The sequence below is a fragment of the Macrobrachium rosenbergii genome, chromosome 57, assembly GCF_040412425.1.
Source record: "Macrobrachium rosenbergii isolate ZJJX-2024 chromosome 57, ASM4041242v1, whole genome shotgun sequence".
NCBI lineage: Eukaryota > Metazoa > Arthropoda > Malacostraca > Decapoda > Palaemonidae > Macrobrachium > Macrobrachium rosenbergii.
In genome coordinates, this window is record NC_089797.1 from 20,265,745 (window position 1) to 20,275,438 (window position 9,694).

Genomic DNA, 9,694 nt, shown 5'->3' on the forward strand with positions numbered 1-9,694 from the left:
CAAGCAAAGGAAAATTAAACGGAGAATTGGACGGTCTTGGATAATGCCTTCCACTCCCACTTCTGAACTTCTTTTTCTACTTCTTCTGGATCTTAAAAGGAATTCAAACTATGCTGTGGAATATATATGGGATTTCCATCTGACTCCCTTTTCTAGGCGGATTGAATGTTGAAGCTAAAACATCTGTAACTCCTAAAATTATCTCCTTCAAAAATGATATCTAGATATTCTTTCAACACTTTCTCTACTTTATCTGAATACATCAGGATAATCAAACAGAATAGCCAAATGTTCATGCACTGCAGAACCTGACTTCGGAACTGTTGCTCACTCGTTGAGTTATTCCCTTCTCACAAAAACTCACTAATTTATGCTCTTCATTAAACTCTTCAAAATCAATTAAGACATAAGTACCCTTGTGATATTTTTATTCCTGAGTCTTGATAGCTAACTAATTCTACTGAAGTCACGCCTGCGACTGAAATTTCATTCACTGACAATGCTACTCACAACGTCTTTGAATTTCTCGGTTCCCTCAACAACGCACACTTGAGAAGAAAAATTCTTCTCTTTCATGAATCACACTTTAACTAATGTAGGAACTCGACTTGTTGCTTGCAATTCAATATCTTCCAACAAAAATCCTTTGAAAGATCTCTGCGGAATATCTTCACTCTCTAATGAACCAATGTGTTACAACCATGTCTCAGACTGTGTCTTAAGTTTCTCACAAGTTTTTTCCTGTGTATATATGGAACAAAACAACCTGACTCACCTATTGTAATCCCCCATGAACTCCCGTAAGAATGTTGATGTTATGTCGCATGCAAGAAGGGTGTCCTAATGCAAAACCATTTCACCTAAATGGCTAATCCTTCTATGACCAAAAATGATTCTACTATTGTCTTTCCACCGATACAAAGCGTAAGAAATGACGAACCTAAAATATTCAGTTTCTCTGCTTGTACATCACACACTGTCTCACTAGAAGGGACTAATTTGCACTCTGGAAACCTCACAACTGAAAAAGGTCAGCATTTACTAAAAAGAAACTGAGCTAAGAATCAATGAAAATAAATAAAATTTCATTGCCATTAGAAAATCCACGTACAATCGGCCTAGGTTCTAGTGACTCTAAAACCTGATTAGTCATTATCCTGTGTCCGTTTTAAAAACTTATCTTGTGAAAATTCTGCTGTTCCTTTGTGTATCTAGAACTTGCATCATGTGAAAACTCCTGTCATATCTAAATGAAAAACCTCCCGTGACTTCCTGAATAATCTCTACTCTTTGTGGCTGGGCAAAATCTCCATCCATGATCTGAAGATTTGCAAACTGAACAATATCTCACTCTGCAATTTGATTTACTATGGCCTATTTTATCACAATTAAAACAACAATCGTTGTGACTGATCTCTCTGGAATTTTCTTTGATTCTACTCAACACTCTATCATGTCTTCGCTGTTGCATCATTTCCCGAATTGAGCGACTATCATTATTCTGTGGTTTGGAAACCGTTCAGCTGACATCTTTGCACCTCCCTGTACAAAACTACTGTCCAGTGTCGGGCATTTTGCTAGATTTTTGTTAATCTGTGGAAACAAAAGGATTCATCTGTATCCTGATCAATTCTCTTATCAAAACTATCTACAATTACATCTGGGACCGACGTTAAAAGGCAAGCAAAGTGTAACAATCTTTCAAAATTATCTAAGGAGATATTATTTCCAGTTACCCATGGAGAGCCTGTTATAGATTTCTTTAACTCAACTACTGCATCAAATAAATTCAGCACTGTATGTGACTAGTGAATCATTGCCTTTCTTTTTGTTTTGAGAAAAAATCTCGACAAATTCGAACTGCAACATTCACGTTGAACTCCGCCATAAGTAGCTCGTAGAAATTTCTGCAGTTCATTCCAAGTTTTACACCTTCTGAACCCGAAACTGCGTGCTCGTTTTCCCAATATCTCCTTTATCTAAATCCAGAAATGATTTTCAGCCTCTGTTAAAGTCTTCAGCGCCATTCGTAATTTTCTTGGAATTCAGATAATTGTTCACTGACTCAATGAAAGTTTCTATATTTTGGGTTGGCTTCCATCAACTAACCCTTTAAAATTTGTAATTCCCGCAAAAAATGTTCGTCACTTTATGCACCACAATTGATTGGGATGTGCTTGCTGCATCGTCCGGCATTTTGTGAGTAATCACACGCCCTGAGCGTAACAAACACAAAAAGAAAACCAAAAAGAACACTAGAGAAAGGCACAAAGTTACCCCCTCTAAAAGAAGAATAGAAAACGGCGTTCTGCGCAACTCTACGAGAATGGGGTACTTACCAATTTTGAAACAGAAAACGAAGTACCTATCTCTCAACTTGCTAACCTGTGTATTTCCTCACCCACTCGACCGAAGCAAAATATCTGCTCAATGCATCTGCAACTGATTATTTAGTTGAATCATCACTTTTGCGTAATTAACTCACAATCGCCACTATTCACACTTATTTGGGTATTTTCTTATTAAAAAGCTCTAAAAACGGTTGCTCTGTAGAGATCATCCAGATCTATTTCACAACTCCCCACTCCCAGTACTCGAATAGAAACGGAAAAAAAAGAGGAAAGGTTCCTCATGTTTCCACGTAATCACGACCCTGCTAGTCATTCAACACTGACCCGTCGCCTTAAGCTCTTCAAATTTCTGTCGCCTATGCCTTGGGCATCAACGTTACCAATTAGTCTATTAGTAATCTCCCTCTTTCGCCATCATTAAAGACATTAAAATCATGCTGCCACCATTTAAAAATCAAAAGACACCGCTGCCAACATTTCATTTCATTCTTCTGTAACGAGGACAGAATTAACACCCTTTTGAAGGTGTACGTAACGTGCTCCAACGATCTTTATTCATGAAACGGAGGCGTATGAACGTTCGCTCACGACAACACTTACATCTATTTTTCTCCTCTTTCTCTCTCTCTCTCTCTCTCTCTCTCTCTCTCTCTCTCTCTCTCTCCTCTCTGTATCGCCTCTCTCTCTCTCTCTGTGTATCGCTCTCTCTCTCTCTCTCATCGTTTTCCAGTTCACCCACCCGAATCGCACTCATTCTCACCAAATCAATTAAATGGACTATTTAAAGAAACGCAATAGTTTCTACAAAATAGGTTTATTATTCAAATAACCCAACAAGAAATGAATAAAACAAAGCAAAGATTAAAATGCATAATAAATGAAATATCGAGTTAGATAACTAAACTCTGAACTGTAAAACACTTCTGATTAAAGAAGTCTCACTATGGCTAATAGCCTGAAAATATCCAAACTCACACATACTCCCCAAATCAATAATTAAAGTCATGTCAAAAAAACAGTCTACCACATGTTATTCCAACCAGTCCACACTGTCCACCGACATCTGTCCACAGACATCTGTCGGAAGAATCAAACATGATAGAAAACTCCCAAAAATATATGAAATGCAAAACACAATAATGGAAAGTGTAAAATGCATAGCCAAGATATGGCAAACGTAACATGACAAAACAATAATATAAAAGAGGTATGAATATTCATATTAAATCTCCCACACCAGTTCAAAAGTTCATAATGATTAGAAAATCATGGTAAAAATCACAAGTTCAATTTTCTCCCATAAAAACAGAGATTTCAAACTCTACCTTATCTGCCGATTTAAAAGCCTGGATCCTCTCCAAAGCTACGTCTAGACAACTGCAGTTCTATCACGTTAATGAACGATCAAACTCACTTTTAGGCAGATTTTGGCGTAATCTAGATCAAATTAACGCACGTACTCACGAATATACATAACACTTCGGAGATCACCTGACTGGCAATATTGCTGAGGAATCAAACTATTTGTTGAACACAAAGATTTTACCTCGAGTCTCTCGACCTACTTCCATCTGACTCATAAATTCTTTCATCACATCTTAAAGCATTGAAGCTATGAAATGCATATATGTGTCCTTTAAAATTGTAGCAGCCATATTTTTGAAATATATATATATATATATATATATATATATATATATATATATATATATATATATATATATATATATATATATATATATATATATATATATATATATATATATATAACCCTCATTAATATATATAAAACATTGTTTGGTATATCCCAGCGACAGTTTATTGAAAGTAAATTGTTTGTTATAACGACGTGAGACTTTATGTGTCCACAAAAAATAAACACCTGTTATTCAGTAAAGCAGTCGATCATTGATTTGATAATGGCATGAACTTTACCAGGTGACTGGCTAGCAATAAAACACCTATATAGTAATTACGCGACTTGAACATTGGTTATTTGATTGTTTTCCAGAATTTAAAAGGGCGCAAAATGAAAATATAAAATATAATAAAAAATTGCCGCCCAAGGGCAATGTTTTTGAACGGTGCTGCTGCAAGCTGAGAAAAAGCTGAAAAGGAGTGGCAGCTTCTTCATCTTTCACTCATGAGTCTGACTGACTACTGGAAAGAGAAAGGTTATAATATATAGATCTTGATGAGAAGCATCAGACAATTCAAGCTGTTGATCAAAGCTGACCAAAAACCGGGATCCCAAAACTTTGGCATACGTACCACTTACTTTTATAACAAATGATGCTTATAACAAAATGCAGACGACGGTGCTGTGGGGTTTCGTTATAACGGGTATCTACTGTGTACAGTATCACCTTATTTTACCACGCCTCAACATTCCGGATTTCATTGCTTATCAGCTATGTTATTATGATGATGCTTGCTATGTTATCATGTAGATGTGATGAATTTTTAGATAAATCTCTTAAACTGAATGTTAACTGCAAAATATATAATAAAAATTTAGGTTATGAATTGTGCGGCGGAATTGCTGTTACTTGTGAGATATCTAGAAAATATGCAAGTGCCGGATAATATTGGGTATTTGTTACTTAACAGACCTTTATTACTTACTTACTTACTTATCAGAAAGAAGAAGAAGTGGGTGGGAAAGCAGTTGCTGTTATTGAAGTATTTTTGCAGGAACAGGATTTCATTGTGGAAAGCTTGCCAACCGGGGATAAAGCAAAGTCTCGGTGAAACATGGTCAATACGGAATTAATCTTGAAATCGAGAGAACAAAAACTATAGAAATTTGTACCAATTAAGACCAGTGAATGTCTTTTTTCTAAAAACAGAAGTAGCGAAGCCTTGGGAGGATCGTGTTATTAAAATATCTAATCGTGAATTTAGTATTAGGGTGAAATGAATTGATGAAAGCTAAAACCCTCTCGGCGTCAAACTGACTTCTAAAAAGTGCAAATGTGTCGTCCACATACCGCTTATAAAATAGTGGATGGTAACTAAGGGGACAAGTATCAAATCAAGCATGTGCTCGCTGGAGATACCGGCGAAGATGGGTCCAAGTGGAGAGCCCATAGCCATACCATCAATTTGTGAGTAAGAACAACCATTAAAAACAAAAACGGTGTCCCGCACCGCTACATCTAAAAGTTTCTTGAAATCGTTCTTGCAGAACCCATTGAAACGAGACTCATCCATAGGAAAAAGCTTGTGTAAAATAATATCAATGGTCTGTTGTCCAGGTACATTCGTAAATAAGCTACGATGTCGAGCTCACTTATTAAAAAGAAAAAAATAATTTGATAAATAGATAAAACTGTCCTAAAATGCAAGGAAGGAGAAGAGCATTAGGGTGGGAATGCATTGCATCTTCGCTTGAACTTGTGCAGTTGCAGTTCCAATTGCACGGCATCCTCAGTCAGTAGGGAGGGAGGAGGCTGTTCCGCAGTCCTCCAACGGTGAGAGAGAGAGAGAGAGAGAGAGAGAGAGAGAGAGAGAGAGAGAGAGAGAGAACAAAAAGAGAACAAAATAAATGTCATGGCAGAGGAGCCTAACAAATACTTTGCAGACATTCTAAAATCTCCTAATATGAAATTTCATGTGCCATGCAAAAATCCATGAGACCCATTTCTATGGAACCCTGGAGGACAACATGGGAGAGAGAGAGAGAGAGAGAGAGAGAGAGAGAGAGAGAGAGAGAGAGAGAGAGAGAGAATGAGAACAAAAATACAAAAGTGTCAGGCAGAGGAAGGAAGAATGCCAGACATTCTAAAAGCGCTCCTGGACGAAATTATCATAAAGTATAAAATCCATGAGACCCATTTCTAGAATGGAACCGGAGGACAACATGGGAGGTCAGAGAGAGAGACCTCCGAGAAGAGAAATGATGTCATGGAAACGCAAAAGTCGGGAGGAAGGAAGAAAAAGAGAGAGCGCTTTCTGCGCAACGAAAAACTAATTCCAGTATATAATGACCTGAAATAACAAGAATGAAGGCGATGAGTAGAAATTAGGTCACCTGATGACCTCCGAGAATGAAACGGATAAGAAGAAAAAAAAAAAAAAAGGATTTCGATGAATTAATGATAATGATGAGGGGAGCGACGGTTGAACAGTAATAAACAAGAGAAAAATAAATTGATTCTGGATCACATCAGAGGGAAAGCAATAATAATAATAAGGAAAGCAATATAATAATAATAATAATAATAATAATAATAATAATAATAATAATAATAATAATAAATGCGCGATGAATCAGTGGAAATGTGAAGACTAGAGTTAATAATGATATAAAGAGACGATAACATATAACGTAGTCATGCTACAAGGAGGGTATGTCCCATTTCCGGTGTGAATTTGTCATCAATTAGTTTCTAAATGTTGTCATGAGCAACATATCAATCCATTCGTCCACATGCAATATGCGGCGCTCCCTCCCTCCATTCCCTCCTCTCTGAGAGCGACGCCAACGGACATCATCCTAACACACAAGGCAGATCGGGAGCCTTCCTTCACACCAGCTTTTGAATGACATTGCCACAATCATAGGACGATCTACTTGGAGGAGGGGAGGAGGAGGAGGAGGAGAAAGAAGAAGAGGAAGAGGAGAGTGAGGAAGAAGAGGAGGAGGAGGAGGAGAATAGGAAGAGATGGAGGAGGAGGGAGAATAGGAAGAGATGGAGGATAAGGAAGAAGAGGAGGAGGAGGAAGAAAAAGAGGAGGATGAGGAAGAAAAGAGGAGGAGGAGGAAGAAAAAGAGGAGGATGAGGAAGAAAAGGAGGAGGAGGAGGAAGAAAAAGAGGAGGATGAGGAAGAAAAGAGGAGGAGGAGGAAGAAAAAGAGGGGGAGGAGGAGGAGGAGGAGGAAGAATGAAATAAGCTTCTGAATTCGTAACGTAAGAGAAAACGCCCAGAGTCATTAATCAGGAGGAGCCATTTCATTAGAGCATCAGTCAAAACGAGGCATCAGCAAGCAAACTGAAGGGGAGTGAGGTTTGATTTGCATTTATGCCACCCCAGAGTCATTAAAGGCCTTGTGTGGCATGTGTGTGTGTGTGTGTGTGTGTGTGTGTGTGTGTGTGTGTGTTTGAGAGAGAGAGAGAGAGAGAGAGAGAGAGAGAGAGAGAGAGAGAGAGAGAGAGAGAGAAGAGAGTAAATACGTATGTCCTTAGCCCTTACACTTGCAATCACAAACAGCTTTCAAGCAGTCAACGATTTACTGATATGCTGACTAGGATTATAGATAAACATAAAATGCAGATATATGCATATATAAAATGTATAATAAAAAAAAATCTTATATATTTGCCTGTCTAAATAAGCAGCTACATATACTGTACATGATTAGACACAGGTTCTACACAAAAATATTTACATACTTTCCTAAAGAATCGCTTATTTCTCATGAAATGACAGCAGTTATTAATTAATGCAGTAAACGTATTACTTGTCCTATGGTCCGTAATTACTATCTTACAGAAAAATGGAGTGTGCGTAAGTTATGTTTACAATGCAACAGTGAAAATATTGAAATGTTTTTATCCCAGCGTGTTGCCTGACTGAAACTCGAGAATTAGGCTACATAATCTAAGAATTTCTATGTAGAGTAGTCACTCGACTTAAAAAGGTGATAATTCATTCTATAAAACCAAAGGAAGTGATTTGAATGAAGTATAGAGACACTTTTTTACTAATCTGGAATCTTGATTAGGGATATTTTTGTTCATTTCTCTCGCACCGATTTCGGTTTTGCATCACATGTACAGCATTTAGTACTTCGGTTACCGTGATACTATCCCGAGCTAAAATAACTGTGGTCCGCAATATCTCTGTATAAACCCTTGGGATTTGCTTTCTAAAATATTCAGACCACAACTGAAATCAATCACAAACCACTGTCATCTTCAAAATTCGCCGACCGTGTGACTGAGGAAGCGTTCTACAAATCCCAAATATCTTCTTCCTTCCATGCACCCCACAAATTGAGCCTACCCAGTCAGTCATCAAATCCAAATCCAGTATATACCTGGACAGCTGCTGCAGTCAAATGTTGAGCCAAACCCAACCGTTGTTCCTTCCTTGTGCCCATGCCATAGATCAAGCGCAGTCGGTGTTCAACAAAAACCAAACCCTAAAAAAGACATCAATGTGCGGACAGTCCGCTTCCTCGACTGTGACAAGTCTTGCACAGAAAGGATTCACAAGGAAATCTCTCTCCCAGAGCCATCGAGCTTCAACGTTCCCTCAAACACTGATACCAGATTTATGCTGACTTCAGCCAATGACCAATATTGACCTAACAATTAGAAAACTACCGCTTGCCTGACCACCTATTTCAAATTAGAATACATAACAAGAAGCATTCCGCCACTGAGTAAAAAAAAAAAACGGCCACTTCCACATTTGTGTCGAATGGACGAAGGAATTGGCACCAAATCTTCGTCGAGACACTGATCTTCAAAGGTTGGCAAATGAGTCCGGTATCTGCCCCCTCCTAACCCCCTCCGGCAGGCAATTCGGTCCCTTGAAAGACATTAGCTGTTAGTGGCCGAAGTTCACTCTAAGTGATGGCAAGATTCGACTATAGCCCATCATGTGCAACAAAATGAATGCATTGACGACATTATAGAATACTGTGAAGATGTCTTCTTTGTTCTTATTTCTACCTTGTCGTATCATATTTTTGTAGGAACTGTGGCTTGACACTGTTTACACGTTCTGTGTTAGTAGTGATAATATCATTTCACTGGATTGTTCATACTTCAAGTAGGTGCGGTCATTTAGATTGATTGTGGATCGTGCAGTAGGGAAACGTGATGTGAATCTATTGTTATTTCACGAGAAGGCAATCGATCATCGCAATATTCCTTGGACATCGGCGGTTCCCTTAACAAAGCCCCTGACAGAAGTTAAGTATACCTTAGTTTAACCAGACCACTGAGGAGCTGATTAACAGCTCTCCTGAGAGGGCTGGCCCTAAAGATTAGATTTATTTTACGTGGCTAAGAACCAACTGGTTACCTACCAACGGGACCTACAGACTTATCGTGGAATCCGAACCACATTATGACGAGAAATGAATTTCTATCACCAGAAATAAATTCCTCTAATTCTTCATTGGGCTGGTCGGAGAGTCGAACGTTGGGCCAACAGGCCCTGACAGAGAAAGGTCTGCAAAACTCCTCGCAATAGAGGACCGGTTCGGATCAAATAATTATTTCTCTCTCTCTCTCTTTCTATGGTAATATATATATATATATATATATATAAGTATATCTATATATATATATATATATATATATATACATATTATATATATATATATAT